We start from the raw sequence: 15,673 nt of genomic DNA, 5'->3' as shown, positions 1-15,673 counted from the left end.
TATGGAATCTATGTGGACATCTGATCAAGATGAAAGGTCAAATAATTAATGGTCATTGAAAGTTTCAAAATTTGCACAAAGATAACGTATACCTAAATCCTAACTGATTTAGAAAATATATTTCTAATTTAATTTCTGTCAATATTTTTTTATTGTAGGGGCACGTTTTATGATTGCTGTACCTTTAAGACCCCATTTCCTAAAAATTACTTTGGCCCAACCTTTCTCAGAATTTGATATCTTCCATGACTCCTTCCAGGTGTTATACCAAGCAAGACATGACATTAACATTGCTTTGTCAGCCGTTCCTCCTACTGACTTCTAAATATGTCCATCTTTCAAATGATTATCTTATCTTCAGTTTTATCCAAAAAATAAATAAATGTGCTTTCACTATGATCATACAAGGTTTCTTTTCCTGTCTCCTCTTAATTCACAGATTTTCTTATGACTTATATTACATTTACTATGACAGAAATGAGGAAGATAACTACTTGCTCGGCATTGAGCAGGGAAGTGAAATTGATATCCTTATACGTTAAAAAAAAAAAGTCTAATGTGCATAATTTTACAAGCTTTTATTAATAGCAAGATAATGCCAGCCTTGTGAAATTATGGGTGTCACCAATGGCATTTTCTTTCCTTGCTGATGACTTGAAAAGAAGCGCATGTACAATCATTGTTTTTCGCTGTAGCTCCTATGTTTTGTTTACACTTTTTTTTTTTTTATATTAAATATGTTGCGAAAGGAAGACCTCATGTAGAATTATGTGCACAACTTGTGATTTCATCTGCAGTGTATAAGACATGGAAACACCAATGTGACCCAGATGACCTCTCTTCCACCAAGCGGCCACAGATTGGTTTTGATCTCTCTGGATCTTGGGGTATTAGGGATTCCCTCCCTCAATCAGTAACAGCCTGTTATTAACTCAGCCCACTATGCCGTGGGTGTGTAACAATGCTGCCACCACCAAGCTTCTACAGCGGCACTTGGAACCACTTATTTCCACCCAGGTTCCTATTCTGCATCTGGAATCACTTCTCCCAGTCTCCTATGTCAGCACCTGGTACTGCCTCTGCTCGTATGTGTAGACAAGCTGAGGCCACGACTCCTTATTGATGTCTGCTGATACTCACTGGTCTCTCGCAGTGGACCGCCAGGCCCTGCACGGTAGCCGGCAGAGTGCTTGATCTTGAAGACACTGGGCTCCATCATAACTACCACCCAAAAGCAGTTTGCTTCCTACAACACAAACTAATTTAGCATACAGTATAACTGTTGTCTCTTAAAATGTAAATATAACATTTCATAGGAACTGATAAATTGCATTCATCCTTTCAAATACAAGTATCTATACATCAAATCAGTGACTTTCCCAGTCTTAACACCTTCAGTTCTTGGGAAGTTTCACACAATAGAAAAACTTTATTATTTTTTTTTTCTTCAAACCTACTGGGACATTTTACACCAAGGCAACACCGTACAACCCCTACACTGCAAAGAAAAGGCTTGTCCAGTTTGCCATTACCATATCAATTCCTATGTGAGGATGTTTAAAGAGCAATTTGTCTCCAAATGTCAACACCATTTTTTTATTTATTTATTTTTTTTAAACAAAATTTCTTATACATTATTCAGAAGTGTATAGTCTATACATTCAAACTGTTTCCCCAATTTCAAAACTGCGCACAGCGCTTTAAATACAACATGGTAAAATATGTTATTTACCTATACATAAACAGTGCATGGCACCCTGCACCTACTTGGTCCCTTTAAAGATGGCGCTGCGACATGAAGGTTAACCACTTCAGTGCCACGATGGCCATTCTATCCACGTGTGGTCAGGCTTCGGCCACAACCAATTTAAAGTCACTCGGGCCACCGTTTTAGTCTACCAGTGCCTAGAGTATGCTGAAGGGATACAACACCATTCTTCCAAAAAAGTAATTAATCGGATGCCTGGTTGGTGGTGGGGGAATAAAGCTGCATCCTTCCAGATTACCTTGTACACACTGATTTAGTTCAGGCCATTGAGGAAGTTACAACCTATGGATAACATGATTGTCATGCTTCTCAAACCAATGGGCTCGAAGGAATTCTATTTGGATGGGAGCATTGTCATTCCGGAAGACAGCCTTCCCATCAGGTTGGAAATACTTCAACATGAGGTGAAGATGATCATCAGTAAGTAGCAATTATCATTGATCTTGACTTGTAAGGGAATAACTCGCCTAAACTATGCGCACCACAATATTACGGAAGTGGCAGAAACCTTCACTGCTGGAAACAAGCATGCAGTGTTCCAAAATGCTTTAGGGTGGCACTGCATTTGTCTGTCCTATAACAGGGTGAAGAATGATTCATCTGACCATATCACCTTTCTCCACTGCTTGGTAGTCCTGTGCCCTTAACAACATTTGTGAGTCCAGTGGTGCAGTGTTTGTAACTAAACCTGTGTTTTGTACACAGTTTGGAACTTCCAGTCAAATGATATGCAGAAGCTGGTTTATATTACTTTATCCTTAAAGATAATGAACTAATATCATTCTGGAATATATGCTTCCATCCAAGGTTACACTGTTGTAGATAGTTTTTTTTTTTTTTCCTTGTGTTTCATGTTGACACCACCGCTTCTCTTTAAAAGTTGAGCTGTCATGGTCCCATAAGCTCCTTGCAGACACATCTGTCACTACCTAGCCCTTGAGATTTCCAGTCAGAGGACTGGGAGTCAGGGTGACTAGGTGGGGAGGCAGCAGTAGACGAGGAGGAAGTACATATGTCTTCCACGTCGGCTAATTCTGGGTGTTTACCAGAGGTGCAGAGTGTAACTCATTGGTGGTTTTCACCAATGACCCCTCCAATTGGGGTATGGGTTTAGCTGCGCCCAAGGAACAGGTCGTGGCCCTCTAATCAGGCACCCAGAAATTAGCAACTGACAGGGAGATAAGACAACTGAGTGGCTGGAGATTATCAGTGGAGAATATCAGTAGTCACTGAACAATAACTGTAGTGACCGATGTTGAATATCACTGGAGAATAACAGTAGTGACTGAAGAATATCACTGGAGAATATCAGAGACTGGTGAAGTGCACTGAGGATACAACAGCATGGAGCCTGGAACAGTGATCCAAAGCTAGCAGCTACTGGAGAAGAGAAGTTGTTCAGAAGACTTACTGGAGTCCTGCTTTATACCCTTAGGTAGCTGTCCATTGGAGGAGAGAGTCAGGCTACCATTGATGAGGGTCCATCAGGTGAGACAGACAATATGGCTGCACCCATGACCACCGCTGTGGGAACTCCGATATGGAGGCTTGCGTACAAGTCAACCGGGCCACGGGGATAATAGCTTGTCACGCGCCACCGCACCTGGCGTCTGACCGCGTGGTTAGTCAGGGGAAGCTGGCCCTGAGGTGAGTAATGACTGATCCCAGGCTAAATCCTGACTGTACCCCATCCTTTTAGGGTGGACTCTGAACACCTTGAAGGCTTAGCAGGAATTTTTTTTGTGAAAAGCACAGATAAGCTGCGGAGCATGAACTTCGGAGGCTTTTATCTACTCTCGTTCTTCCGGGCCATAGTCCTTCCAGTCACTCAAATACTGAAGATGACCCACATACAGTCTAGAGTCAAGAATCTGTTCCACTTCGAACTCAATCCCACGTTGAGTACGAACCCGTGGCGTGTGATGGAATTGATTGAGAATTCAAGGTCGAAGCAAGGAAATATGTAACGTATTACCCTCAGCTGGGAAGGTATTACCAATTTGTATGCTACTGGGTTCACTACATTTTTAAGATACGAGAAGGACCAATGAAACGCGGAGCTAGTTTCATACTTGGAGCTCTCAATCTGGAAAGCCAGACCCTATCTCCAGGTCATAGAAGAGGATCAGCAAATTTCTTGAAGTTGCTAGGTGCTTCCTTTTTAATGAAGAATATATTTTATTCCATATGTCGGAGCCAGTCAAGAAGACCGGAGACATCGGGTACTTCTACCGGTGGTAAAGCTTGAAACTCTGGAAAACTAGGATGCATTCCAAAAACAGCAAAGAAAGGAGTAGAATTTGTGGTTGTGTGGTAATGATAATTAAAAGCAAATTCTGCCCATGGCAGCAGATCAAACCAATCATCTTGAGAAGAAGGTAGAATTAAGGACTTTCAGACTATTTGTTTCTGTCTACCCGTTAGTAGGCGGATGATAGGGAGAGGACAACTTAAATTTTATCTTGCAGGAAGAACACAAGGCTCGCCAGAATCTAGCCACAAATTGTACACCATGGTCAAACACGATTTCTTTGGGTAGGCCATGCAGACTAAATATTTCAAGAAGAAAGACTTTGGCTAATTGTGATGCCGAAGAGAGACCAACCAGAGGTGTGAAGGGACCGATTTTAGAAAAATCGTTCCACCACTACCCAAATCGTGTGGTGACCCTTGGAGGAAGGTAACTCAGAAATTAAGTACATGGACTCAACGGAATTGGTAAGGGTCGTAGAGGACATACTGCTTTTCTTTGAACATATTTGTACTGAGCGCACTTTGCACAGGAGACAATATTACTACCATCCTTTTTCATGGACTGCTAACAGTAGGAATGTTGAAGGAGTTTAAAGGTTTTATGAAAACCTGAATTACCTGCAAATAGAGAGGCATGGGCCCAAGTAAGTAATTAATTTTTTACGAAGATCGGGAGCCACAAAGACTTTGCCAGGGGTAAGAACAGCACTAACTTGAGTGTGTGCAAACACTAGAGTACTGAGAATAGAATGTGTTGTATTTTTTTGTTTGTTTTTTGTTTTTTCCTCTTCCAGAGGCAAAAAGGATCTAGTGTGTGTCAGCTTTCCGATTCTGTATTCCTGCATGGAATAGGACCTTGAAATTAAACCTGGAGAAGAAGAGTCCAGCAGGCCTGCCTGGGATTAAGACGTTGAGCTGTCTTCAAATATACCAGATTCTTGTGATCTATAAAAATAGTTACCGGGAACTTGACTCCTTCAAAAAGATGTCTCCATTCCTTGAGTGCAAGTTTCATGGCCAATAATTCCTGGTCCTCAATAGCGTTGTTTGTTTCAGTTGGAGAAAACTTGAAGGAAAAATTATCTGGAAGGTAGCTACAGTGGATGGTGACCAACGAGAAGGTTTAATCACTTTATTTTGTGAGTGCTGTAATGGGGGCCACTATGGTGGAGAAGTTGTGGATAAACCTTCGGTAGTAGTTTGAAAAACTGAGGAACCATTGAACAGCTTTCAAAGAATAAGTTTGTGGCCAATCCTGAATGGCATTCAGCTTTTCTGGATCCATCTGTAAGGATTCCCCTGAAATGATGTGACCAAGAAATGGCACGGAAGGCTTTTCAAAAATACACTTAGAAATTTTTCCAAAAAGGAGATGGGCTCAAAGACGGGAGAAGACCTCTTTTTTTTTTTTTACATGAAGACTGTGAGACTGGATGTCCCTTGAAAAAAATCAAAATATTGTCCAGATATACAGTATGATAAAGAATATCCCAAAATATCTTTCATGTAACCCTGGAAGATTGCTGTGGCCTTGCTAAGGCTAAAAGGCATCACTAAATACTTGATGTGGCCATCACGAGTTTTGAATGCAGTCTTCCATTCGTCGACTTCCTTTATGCGAATCAGGTTGGAGGCCCCTTGAAGATCTAGTTTGGTAAAGATGGTGGCACCATGTACTTTATCGAAGAGTTAAATAAGAGGAAGAGGATACTGATTCTTCAGAGATCTAGTTTAATCCACGGTAGCTGATACAAGGCCTAAGGCCCCCGTCCTTCTTTTTTTTTTTTTTTTTTTCTTTCCCCACAAAGCACAAACCCACTACGGCAGGAGACGTAGATGGCCGAATGAACCCTTTGGCTAAGTTTTTTTTTTTTCTCTGATATAATCAGACATGGCCTCTGTTTGTGGGATTGAGTGGATAGACACGACCACGTGATGGAACCTTTCCATGCACCAATTCAGTGGCACAGATTACCTCCTCACCATCCGTGGGATTATCAGTGGCTTGTTGACCTCACAAAAACATCACACAAATGTTGGTAAGGCTTGGGCAGTTGAGTGTCTTGTTTAGGAGTTTTACACACAGAAACTGGAGCTCTGTGAGCAGAAGAGATTTCGGGAGTAGTTTCAGTCTTTAAAAGAACTAATCGAGGCAGACATTTCTGGTGGCAATTGGGTCCCCATGCCAGAATATGCATGGTAGACCAATAGTAGGACTATGCGTCTGGAGCCAAAGTAATTTAAGAACCAGAACATGAGTAAACTTGGGTAGCACTAGAAGCTCAATTTCTTCCTGATGCAAAGCACCAATACTGAGCGAAGCGGGTAGTGAAACTGATGTTCTTGTACCTCCCAGGATAGTACTGCCATCGACAGCTGAGAGGGCCAACGTATGTGGAAGCGGTTTAACCGGAATCTTAAGTTCACGTTCCAAAGTTTCTGAGAGTTACCCACTGCTCCACAGTCAATTAATGCATGAATTCTCTTAGGGCCTGATTCACTACGGATCACTATTCTGCTTATACGCATGCAACGCAGTTGCTAATTTCAGCGGTGATATGTAAATGTTTGCATTCACATTGCGATCGCAGCCTAACAAGGACGCCAACTTCTTCATGCTCATATCCGTATACTTAGCCAACATAGCGAAATAATCGGTAACATCGACCATACGCACAGTTAAGGCAGGTTAAACCTCACTCAGGAATTGCTTCAGCGCACGCTATGAGACCTCAGGCTGCGTATGGTATCACAGTGGATAATTTATTCACGCTCTGTAATGGATGTCTTGATCGCAGTGGCTAGTTCGCGCACTGCAATGCATGCAACAATCGGCCGATTTGCGTGCATATAAGCAACTGCGTTCCTTGCTGAATCGGGCCCTTAGTGCGAGACCCAGCACGGACTTTGATAGGGAACAGTCAGCTAAGTGAGAGGAGTTAGCTAGAACCCCCCCAACCGGACGCTCCTAGAACCAGTCAGGGTTTTCAGTTTCCCAAGAGCTGAGGACAAGCGCCAATGAAATGTCCCGGAGTGACACAGTAAATGCAAAGTTTATCATGGATATGGCGAGTCCGGTCTGCTCTTGTCAAACAAGAACGGTGTATCTGTATAGGTTCTTCCTTGGGTGGAAAACAAGGATTCATATTGGTAGAAATAGGACGATCCTTGCTACGATCCTCTCTGCACTTACTTGATTGTCTTTCTCTATGACGAAGAACAATTTTAATAGAGAGAAATTTGATTCTGAGAGCGAGTCAGGTAGGTCTCACAAAGCCAACTCCTCTTTCAATTTATCAGACAAACCATGTAAGAAAGCAGCCCTAAGAGCTTCGTCATTCCATTCCAGCAGCTCGGATGCGATGGTTTGAAACTGGACCACGTACTGACCCATCGTGCATGAACCAGCCCTGGCGAATCCGTAGAATATCAGAAGAGGCAGAAATAGACCTGTCTGGTTTATCAAAGATCCTTTTAAAAGAATGAATGAAATCCTCATAATAGGAGACCAAGTCGTCCGCATGTTTCCACAAAGTAGAGACCCATTCCAGAGCAGATATGGAGAGTAAAGAAATAAGACTACTTTTGATCTTGCTGTGGGAAAATTCGGAGGCATTCATTCAAATTGAATCTCACACTGGTTAATGAAACCACGGCAGAGTCTAGGATTCCCATCAAAACAATTGGGGGTAGTTAAGTGAAGACGAAACGACACAGGAGGAGAATTCACTAGTACAGTTACGGAAGAAGTTGGAAACCACTGAAGCTATGGTGGACTGAATAGTGATTAATTGAGTAGAAAGTTCCTTAAGATAGTGTGCCACCTATTGCTGAACTGCCTCTTGATTCTCTATACGAGAGGCAAGGTTCTGTGATGCCACGGCACCTTGGAGACTCTCTGCATCCATTTGGTGCCTGAACAAACTGTCACGATCTAGTGAATGAGCAGGTCGCGGCCCTCTGATCAGGGACCCAGGAACTAGAAATTGGCAGGGAGATTATTTGCAGCCACTCAGTTGTCTTTCTTCTCAATGGAAAATAACAGTAGTGGTGATGTAGAATAACACTGAAGAGTAACAGTAGTGACTGACGTTAAATATCACTGGAGAATATTGGTAGTGACAGATGCCGAATATCACAGAGACTGGTGAAGTACATTGAGGATACAACAGCGTGAAGCCTGGAACAGCGATCCAAAGGTAGCAGCCACTGGAGAAGAGAAATTGTTCAAGTGACTTCATGTTTCCTGGAGTCTTGCTTTATACCCTTAGGTAGCTGTCCATTGGAGGAGACAGTCAGTCTACCATTGATGGAGTCCGGGACAGACAATATGGCTGTGCCCATGACCGCCATCCCGGGAACACCGATATGGAGGATTGCGTGGAAGTCAACAGGGCCCCGGGGATAATACTCAGCGTGTCACCCGCCGCCGCACCTGGTGTCTGACCGCGTGGCTAGTCAGGGGAAGCTGGCGCTGCAGTGAGTAACTGCCAATCTCAGGCTGAATTCTGCCAACATTCCTTTTTCAAAGTCACTCCAGTTGCAGCCATGTTATCTATATTTATAAGCAACTAGATAAATAGTGTTTTAATGCTCAAGTCATACCTACATGGAAGTGCTTGGTGTCCTTCATTTAACGCAGGTGTTGCCATTATTTTGTCCATCGCATGCAGTGTGCACCACATAGCAAATAAATATTGGTCTTTTTTGTAAAACAAATGGTGTTTGCATATGCAAAAACGAAGATTGACCCTGATACTAAGTTCTATTATCTGGCAAGCCATTTAAGTCAATTGACAGCTATCTTTACCCCACGCGGTAACCTGCCTTTGGTAGATATGGAGGCTTGTTATTCTGGGGTCCACTTTTTGTCTTCAGTATGGGGTTTATCTAGTGCCAACAGGCCTCCCTCAATTAAATTCTGTCTCTATCTGGGATTCCTGCTGCATCCGATATGGCTTGTCTTCACCCATCTCTTCCCTGGTCCCATTAAGGAACAACCCAGATTTATCACCCGGGGTTTTCTCTCCCCACTTTAAGTTTTGGATGCAAGCGGAGATTAGATTGATCTATGATCTTAAAATCTGTAGTACTTGGGCTTCCGTGGCTGATATTCAGCAAAAATTACCCTCTCCCCCCTTTTTTTTTTTTTTTTTCTGATCTGTCACTTCATTTTGTCCCTTCCTCAGGCAGTTGCCTTACTTTCTCCCACCCCTTTTGAAAGACTTTGCCTTAGTTCCCCACTTTGTAAAGATTTGATTTTCTCTATTTATAATTTACTAATTGATACTACCTGTGAATCTCAAGCCATCAGAAATGAGAATGGGAATAGGATTTGGAACCACCACCAGATGAGGAGCCGCGAGAAGGAATTGCCATGAGCTCCATCTCTACACAACTTATGGAAACTGCACTCAAAATGTATTACCGGTCTTATCACACGCCGGACAGACTGCAGAATGTTTCGTACCTCCAATTCAAGTTGTTGACGAACTGTGGTCAAAGAAGCGCTCTTTTTCCACATCAAATTACCCCGTTTTGGACTCTGGTACTTTCTATTACCTATCTGAACAGGGATTAACCCCTGGTTTTTCCATATTCTTGCTGCTGTTTAAATATTTAATTGCTCAGAATTGGAAAACCCTGCTCCCCTTACACTTCAAAAATTATGCCTGGTATATTGCAAGCATTGAAAGTATTACTCATTATCTACATGACACACTTGAAAAGTTTGATCTTATATGGGCTCCCTGGCTTAATAGAGAGCCATCACTATTCTCCCCCTCTGGGCTAGTTCTTATCCCGTGACTACAGGGATTTATACTGATCGCTTCCACTGCTGCCTTCGCGATGGCTACAGCTGCTGCTTCTGTTTATGTAAGAATATTTGACTACTTTGTCTTTTTTTGGGGTTATGGCTCTATTTTTACTTTTTGTATTCTGTCCTCTTGACTACTGATCTAGGTCTGCTATGTACCTGCCCCATTACTTTTGTCCGTCTCCTGTCATCACCCTATTTTTTTTTTTTTTTTTTCAAAATTATAAAATACGAAGGAATGTTTGGATTTGTTTCATTGTCATCTATTGCAGTTGTTTTTTTCTGGGTTCCTTTTATAAATAAAGAATTAAAAAAAGCAAAAGCTTCTACTGGATATACCTATATTTCTTCGATAATTAGTTGCTAATTGTTTCCACCTATACAGCTATATATAAGCAATTTATGTTGCCTTAACTTTTTACCTAACCGGATAAGAATTAAGCCTGTTCGTAGGAGAGTGTGATTGAAGGATGTGCAGTCATTTCTAATGTGTCTTCCATATTTTTTATTTTTAGTTGATAGTCCACATAACATGTGCTCCCTTTGTAAGGCTACCAAAACTATATAACCCTAACCAAAGCACACTGTAAGAACATTATTTATAACTATTTGAATAATATTTCTAAATTTATCTAAGGTGGAGCTAAATGTATTAAAAATGCAATAAATTCCATTATTAAATTCACTACACTATACCTAGTGTAGATTTGTATCTGCTTGGTTACTGAAATAGTTACATAAGAGTAAAAACATCTTTTCCCTTTTACAAACTCCCATAACTGCCATCACGAGTGGGTTAACACCTTAGTAAGGTACATAGTTGGGAGAAAAGCAAATAAAGGAGCAGCTTTGCACTTGGACAAACCATGTTGCAGTGCAAGAGGTGCAAATACTTTTATTTTATTTTTAACATGCAGGGTCAATACTGAATAGCATTTATTTTTTATCTCCCAATTCTAAATGTTTGAACAGTTTATATTTGTCCCATCTACAACGCCAATGTGCAAATTTCCCAACTCTAAATCCGCTTCACAATGTGCATCCTCTTCAAGGTTATCTCTTTCCTGTTTCAGTTGAGTGAGGCATGTTTTTTGAGTTATTAGATTTAAGTGGAGTGCCTTACTTGTGATTGGCGAGTCCAGATGTCCCTGCCATACACCTCCGAGAGTGAAAGTATGGAAAGAGATGGTTTTCTCAGGACACTAGTTGCCACTTCTAAGTAACAAACATGGGACTGGATATTCAGCTCTTTGTGTCTGAGCATTCCTAGAGGTCACCTCCGCCCACGATGTCTCTCTTGGATTGTGCATCTGTAGTACTTGATTAAAGCACTAATACTCTGCTTAAAAGTATAGCGCACTGGCGATTTTAAGAAATGTAGAGACTGAAGCCACTCCAAAAAGCCAAAGTGCTTCTTTCCTAGTTTTACTGATAAGAGCGCTACTGTAAAAACGTTATCAGTGTAAGTTTGGTTAGTAACTTTATCTTTATCAAAGTTTGCTAGAGGGAAGGAAACTAGCATTCATCTTATTTGTGCATCATTCGATAAACCTAGCTGATGATTATGTGGGACATTTGTGTGGAATGTATCCCTACGCCCAAATTATTTTGTCTTTAAGAAGAACTTAATAAACATGGGCAGAAAAGGCCAGATTGTTGGTATAAAAGATGTACAACCTCTGGGATCTCTTATTAAACATGCTTTCTTATCAAGTAGTGAGTCCGGTGGAATCTGGAAAGAACCACAGTCCTACAATCCTGAAGTTGTGCATATTCTACGTAAACATATTGATAGCACCATGGTGATGGATGATAACACAGCACTGGCTTCTCTCAAAGAGTGTTTGCAGCACCTGATTATTAAAGTTCTCTTTAATAGAGAATGGTAACTGATGCTCAGACATCAATTCAACCTTAAAAGAATGGATCATATATATAATTTCAAGATAAAGAAGTTCTAAATGGTGCTCAGTGACTGAAATGTAGCTGTAGCCAACTTTTCTACAACTGCAACCATTTCATTAGAAGAAGTCCACTAAATGGATACTATGGATTGAAAAATGGCATGATGGTTTTTAGAAACTTCATGTTGTCACGATCATGCTCTCGCAAGACAAATGCAGACTGGCTCAATGGCTAGAGTCCAGATCCTGTGGGGTAGTGATGATTATACCAGGTGAGGCAAGGCAGGAGCTGGTTCAAAGAATTTGTGCAGAGATATTTAAACATCATGAGTTTGGATGGAGCATAGTCTCTGCCCACATCCTAACTGTAATCCGTCCCCTGGTATCTATGAACATGGATGCCTTGAAACCAATACCACTTCTTGCCTGGTTATTGTGCCCTTGACCGCTAGTCTACCTGTTTGTGATTATTTAGCTAACTGACTACTGCTTCATCCAACAACAATTTTTTGTTCTATTTGGCCTCATCTGACAACCGCTTTAGCTCAGTATCCTCCTGATTTATTTCTGGATTCTCATCCCTCTGGCTAACAGCAACTGGGATCTGAGTTTGTTTGGTGTCCGTGACCTATTTCCTTAGCAACCATACTTAAGGCCAATGTAGCTACGACGATATTTAATAACAAGCATGGACCTGGAACAGAGGTTTTTTTTATTATTATTATTTCTTTTGAAGCTTCACTGGATACAATTTCTTTCTCATCCAGAAATACGTCTCTATCCGTAGTTGCTAGGAAAGTCATACAGTTGCGTTTATTTGTGGCATACACAATATCAAAAAATCATTTATCCACGCTGCCATTTGTTGGAGATTTTCTGTAGGAGATAAACTGGACACTCTGATTCAGAAAGTCACTGGAGGTAAATCCCATCAATTGCTGCAGGATAGGAGAAAGCAAAGTTTCCTCCATCTTCCTTCGTGAGCACATCAAGAAGCATGAAGCCATTGACCCGGAAAGCAGGGTTTTTTGTGAAATTGTTGGGGCTACATTTAAACAGCCTTTTTGTCTCAAGAAACAAGCCATTGCAAAGATTGTTTAGACCACCCTTCACAGAAATTTGTGGTAAGGTTTTAAAGCGAGCAGAAACATGGGTGCTCATTATTGTCAAGATCTATGGGGTTGTGCCCGCAAACAATATACAAGGAAGAATTCCACTCTACCCAGCGGAATTTCATAGTGAAATCCAGAGTTCCGTTCTTTCCCATTGAGGTGTTACAACATTTAGAGACTAAGTAATTGTACTTTTCGTTTTAAACAGGTGCGCATGCTATTATCCGATTTTCCTGGTAGACAAAGTTGGCTGCTAAATTCTATTGCAGGTAGTTCTTATGCCTTATCTGGGGAAACCAAGATTCATGGTATGGCCTTATCTGCATGACCTTTTAACATATTATCAGATAATTATCACGCCAGGTGGCTCAACTACTTAGATGAATCAGTACAGCAAAAATGCATTCTAGTGCTGTCTCAACTGCTTACAGTTCATAAGGGTACAAAATGCACAGTATCTTTGTCAGAAGACAGATTAGTCAAATTTCAGTCTCCGCATATGGTCAATGAAATATTGTCTCCCAGGAATGTTTTGATACACTAAGGGTTTTCTTCTTATGTCAGAGTGTCATATGAGAGATCTTCAACTAAACTCACTTAAACAATATGATCGCATTACAACTTCTCTAAATCAAGTCCTCAGACTTAAATCCATTTGATGGTGACAAGAACCAAGTCTTGGAGATCAGGGAATGTAACTATTAGAACTAGAGTGGATTGTGCTCGGCACAGACTGAAGCTCAAAAATGTGAGGCTCTCCTCTATTTACAGAAAAGGTACATGGGTTATGGCTATAGAAGAGAAAAAAAAAAACCACAAACCTCAACATGCATATATTGTGGAAATTATGGCATTATAGCTTGTTCAGCATTTTTCAACTTCCAAGCACAAACTTCTGAAGATATTTTCCTATAACCATGCAATGTTTGTTTAGAAACTGCCAAGTTGGAACAAGTAGCAGAAGCATCAACAATTATGTTGTGGGCAGAAAATAATTTAATGTATGTTCCTGCATTACACAGCCAAACAAGATACAAGACACTCTCAGCTGTTATCAAGTCAACCCTAAGAGAGCGCTTTTACACAAAAAGGTTTTCCAACTCCTTCGTGCAAAAGTTTGGACTCTTACAAATAGGTTTGATGGTGACATCCTCGAACGCCGTTTTGTCCCAGTGACTAAGACACCACAACAAAAGGCATGGATACTCTTGTAAATTGCATGGATGTTCCAACCAGGGTATGTGTTCCCTCTTATTGCTTGTCTTCTACAGAAGGTCAAGAGAGAAACCATAGCGCTTCTGTTTTGTCCTCACCAAAGGTGGTTTGCAGTGAATTGGGGGACTCTTCTGGAACACCCTTGGTCTTTGCCAATTCTGTTTAGGCCTCTTCATCAGGGGCCAATTTTGCATCCCAATCCAAATGTCCTAATTTTTATGCCGTGTAGTAGTAGTAGAAGTAATTGAGGAACTTATTAAACTTAGAAAATTACTCTTTCACTACTTACTGTAAGACATTTTGTGGTACAAACATAAACTAATTCTGCTACGATTTCACGGATTCTAGATTTTTTTTTTTTTAGGATGGTTTAGAAAATGGGTCTTGTTATCATTACCTTGGGAATATAGGTGTCTGCAATTTAGTGTTTTCTAGACACCAGTTTATCATCTGAACAATGTATTTGGGGTTTTTTTCCAAGCAGAAAGATAATGGAACATTGTAGCAAGCCTTTTTGTGGCACCATGGGATCTTTAGTGTAAGAGGCTTTAATGATTGCTCACTTTGAACTTTTGCAAGCTGCTTCTGTGATTCTTAAGGTGCTATTTCTTGTAGCAAAAACATCTACCTGTCAAATGGGAGAACTATATTCTGTATGATGTAAGAAGTCTTTTTATGAACATATATATGGACAAATTGGTCCTGCAAAGGAATCTTACTTTCCTACCTAATTTCTATTTTTTAATATCAAGAAATTATATTTCCTTCTCCATCAAACCAAGGATAAGGAATAAAGATTACATACACTGGATCCTGTCAGGGCAATTTCTATGTATCTATTAAGAACAAAAGAATTCCGGATAATTCATTTTTTTGTCCTTCCTGTAGGGACCCATCAAGGAAATGCTCCATCCAAATAAACTCTTGCAAGATATCAAGGCTGCCATTGTAGATTGTGGCTTTATTACTTCTGGCACAGTACTTCCGTTCTCCTTTACAAGCCTGAACAATGACTGTGACGACCTCCTGTGCATGTAAGGCTCATATTTCAGCAGATGATTTATGGAAGGCAGCTTTGCCAGACATTTGAATATCCTAACAGTTATTAAAGATAAAGTAGTTCTTCAATTATTTGTACTGTAATAACTCAGCCAGCTTCTTTCTTGGGTGTGTCCCATTCGTGATGACTGCTATGGAGTTTGAAAAGGAATAGTCAAATTATTATGGTTAATTTAATTCCTTGAAAAACTCTGTCCCAGCCATATATTCCCAGCCATGTTGTCTCTTTACTGTAGAGCACCTTGAAGTTTTTTGAGGCCCATGGCCACAGTATATGAGGCTATATTTATTTACCTGTCTCTACTCAGTGGACTAAGGCTATAACTCATTTGTGATGGCTAAAATTGAATATTTCAAGGGAAGAAAATGCATTTTTAATAATTTTGACTATTTACATGTGATATAAAGAAAGTCCTTATTTCCATCTTCAAGTACTATATGGAGGAACCATGCTTCATACTTCTGACGACTCTGATAATGCAGCAGGTGTTTACAGTTGCTGCTACATATGTATAACATTCAGAAATGATTTATGTATTACATA

General features: G+C 40.6%; 1 protein-coding gene across 1 annotated transcript in view; it reads left to right on the top strand.

Moving 5' to 3' along the window:
* The window catches only part of ANKRD10 (ankyrin repeat domain 10), a 45,997-nt gene that overhangs the window by 16,705 nt on the left and 13,619 nt on the right, over positions 1 to 15,673 (top strand). The window lies entirely within an intron of this gene.

Source organism: Taudactylus pleione, unplaced genomic scaffold (genome assembly GCF_031769625.1).
Source record: "Taudactylus pleione unplaced genomic scaffold, aTauple2 ptg000041l, whole genome shotgun sequence".
Lineage (NCBI taxonomy): Eukaryota > Metazoa > Chordata > Amphibia > Anura > Myobatrachidae > Taudactylus > Taudactylus pleione.
This window is presented reverse-complemented; position numbering and strand designations above follow the sequence as displayed.